Here is a 3,217-nt window from a genome sequence, read left to right as displayed (position 1 = left end):
TAAGCCAGCTTACCACGACCCTAATTCTTCTAGGGTTTGCATCAGAGTCACATTAGGACTCCTACTCCCACCAGGATTGGGAGACCAGACAGTCACTATATAAATAGAAGTCAGCCCTCTCACAAGGGACAAACGACATTACACCTTCACACCCGAAGCTCCTACTTGAGAGCTTTACATCATCGCCGTAGTCACAGTCTCCGACTAGACTTCTGGTAATCTCTACTCCCTAGCCCTCACTATATTAGCCTCTCTCAGCCTTGCTGAGCGTCGGAGTGCCTACGGCAAACACCACCCCGATGTTTCCCGTTTGCTTCACGCGTGTGTTTTTCTACGTGTGCAGGTGCAGCAGATCGCTAGTGGCCTCAACCTCACGGGATCAAACCCCCTTTCCGTACAGGTAGATTTTTACGTCTACAGATATGAATTGGGGTATAATTATATTAGAAGAGTTGTTGAATTAACCTCATAAAAAATATAAAATTTATTTTTATGAATAATTATTTAATTAAATTAAAGATTATGAACCTCAAGGGGTTGGTTTGACAGTCATGAATGTTTGTTTTCTTCATTGATTTCTTGAGTTTGAATCGCTCTTATCATATTTATGACTTACTTTTGAACATTGAGTTTGTAGGATGTTTAATGGATCTCAAGGATTAGTTGAAGTCCGTGAAGTTGACTTAAACACTCTGGTTATTAAAAAAAAAAAAAAATTTACCTAAAAAAAATTAAAGATTTAAATAATTATTATGATTTATTATAAAAATATTTTATGAATTAAAATATGTCAATTTTAATTATTATATTTGTAACGGTGTAATCAAATTTACAACATATACGTAACATTTATAAAGCACAATAATTTTAAAAGTAAAGTCTATAAAATGCTGTAAATTTGTTTGGAATTAATTATTACCATTAAAGCCCTAAATGATTAACTTCAAAATTATAGCATCCCAAATTGGACTAAGTTAATTAATTTTTCAAAAATATATATCTAATTTCAATAAATGACATCCAAATAATAAATTGTATAATCATATTTTCATATGAGAGAGTTAAAATTTAATAAATGTATAGGTAAAATATGTATAATTTTTATCAACAATATTACTTATAATTTTAAGTGAAACTGAATGTACGATATGCTGTATATAAAGAATATTTGAGAGTTGATAATTTTTAATTTTAGAAGATATGAAAATTGGTGCAAAAAGAAAAAAATAAAAATTGTGAGTGTGTTTAGAAAATAGACTTGGTTGGAACAATTTAATTGAAGTATGATTGGTAAAACATGAAACAAATAACATTATTGTATTTGAAAGTTGAAACCAATAAGATCCAGTACCAATAACATTTAACTTAGGATTGAAACATATAAATAAAACTTGAAGATCATAATACTAAACCTGCAACTATTAACATTGAACATAAAACCAAAATGACTTTGTTTGAAACTAACAAAGTTATACTTAAAAACGTTCAACGTTTATTTGAAACCTATAAAAAAAATGTACTTTAAACAAAAAACAATATAGTTAAAACTTATATAACATAAAACTACAAATTATTAACATAGAACTTGTAATTAATTGTTTGAAATTCACAATTTTATACTTGAAACTTTTAACATTAATTTGAAAACTATAAATAATATTTGAAAACAAGGGTAATATACATAAAATCTACAATGTAAAATGTGAACCCTATAGCAGATAACTTGAAATTTAAAAGACTTGATATCAAAAATATTTCTTTTGAAACATATAACATCACACTTAAAAACTTTAACAAAAGACACTGCAATTGAAACTTATAACATAAAACTTGAAATTATTAACGTTGAACTTGAAATTTGAGGAGCTTGATACTAATGATGTCATATTTTGAAATTAACAATGCTATACTTGAAACTTTTAACATTAATTTGAAAATTATAATTAATACTTCAAAACTGATAGTATATATGAAATCTACAATATAAAACGTGAAACTTATGATATATAATTTGAAATCTAAAAAAGTTTATATCAAAAACATTTCTTTTGAAATTTTTAACATCGCATTTGAAAATTTTAAGATCGATTTAATACCTATACATAGTTTGAAACCTAGAACTAAATATACATGAAACTCATAATATAGAAGTTGAAAGTTAAAGCATTGGGTCTGATACATAAAATAAGACACTTGAAAACCCATAAATAGCAAGAATAATCCTTGAAACTCAAAATAATATATTGAAAACTCCCAATATTGGACCTGAAACTATAAACATTAAAATTGAAATTAACAAGACTTTGATATTAATATCATTATACTTAACATTTTTAACATCAAAACACAATTAAATTTTAAAATTAATTTTTTTAATTTTTGAAAATTAAAATAATTTAAGAATAAATTTCAAATAATTTTTATTTAATTTTTTGGTACAACCAGATATCATAACTGACTGTCCCCAGTTATTTATTTAATTTGGTCTTGTTTAACCTTACGCAAAATTAGCAAAATCCATGGAATTTAACCTAAAGTTAACACTTGAAACATAAAATAACATTTACGAATGTTACAAAAAACTTGAAAAGAATAACATAGAATTGAAAATTAGTTGCATTGATATATATATATATATATATATATAAACATGTTTGGAATAAATAAATAATAGCATAACACTTGAAACTTTTAATATCAAACTTGATACGTTTAATATTTGAGTTATGCCCAATTTAATTTAATATTATGTTTTATCTATTTAAAAAAAAATAAATGAATTAAAACCTTAATTAAAAAAATAACTGAACTTACTACACTTTTTTTTTTTTAAGTTTTTATCATCCTATTTGATACTTATGATACTTGACTAACAATTAATTACATTTAGAATTATATCATGCTTAAAAACATTATTAATAAATTATGTTAACGGTTGTCCCGAGTTATTTAGTAACTTGGCATGCGGCTCATTGTTGCAAAATTTTATTTCGCATAAAGTAGTAAAATTTTATCATCAATTTGAATTCAGAAAATTGTATGTAATCTTTTTTATTTTTTATATTTATCATTACGGAATAATTTTAAGCACTTGTCCTAAGAATTAGAAATTATTTTAAAAAAATTGAATATATTCCTGACACCCCCTAAACTAAGTAAATACCGTAGTTACCCTTGATTTTCAACAAATAAAGAAATAAAGGCTGTATTAATTTCT

This window comes from Pistacia vera, unplaced genomic scaffold, assembly GCF_008641045.1.
Source record: "Pistacia vera cultivar Batoury unplaced genomic scaffold, PisVer_v2 Contig495, whole genome shotgun sequence".
Classification (NCBI taxonomy): Eukaryota; Viridiplantae; Streptophyta; class Magnoliopsida; order Sapindales; family Anacardiaceae; genus Pistacia; species Pistacia vera.
This window is presented reverse-complemented; position numbering follows the sequence as displayed.